Below are 474 nucleotides of genomic sequence, written 5' to 3'. Positions count from 1 at the left end.
CCCCCCCCAACGTCTTTTTGCTACTGACTTGGACCCAAGGCGCTTGGGCGCAACGAACTTGGGCACAAGGAACTCGCCGAAATTGCCCCGTCGTCATCTACGTCCCAAAGAACAACTGGACCAGCTTCCCTAAACAACGTCCGGGTTCAATGAACCAGACTCACTGTCTAAACTCTCTCGCCTAATCTCGGGTTGATTCGACGGTGCGAAAGTTATTCCTCCGTGCTAGAACAACGTGCTCATTACTGCAGCGTCCACAGTGGTTGGAAACGTTAGTAGTTCTGAGCAGAGAAACAGATGGTCTGGTCCAATTTCGGAGTGGGAAAAAGTGAATACTTTAGCGGGTCAAGCATCCTGAGTGGACTGTTCTAGACGAACCCCGCCTAGCCATCAATACCGCCTCCGACCGTTCGGCGCCTCTGCTCTCTCCTCTGGTTTGTGAAGCAAGTAAAGGGATGACTCTCGTGGGAGGGA

The sequence above is a fragment of the Gregarina niphandrodes genome (assembly GCF_000223845.1).
Source record: "Gregarina niphandrodes unplaced genomic scaffold scaffold00046, whole genome shotgun sequence".
Lineage (NCBI taxonomy): Eukaryota > Apicomplexa > Conoidasida > Eugregarinorida > Gregarinidae > Gregarina > Gregarina niphandrodes.
This window is presented reverse-complemented; position numbering follows the sequence as displayed.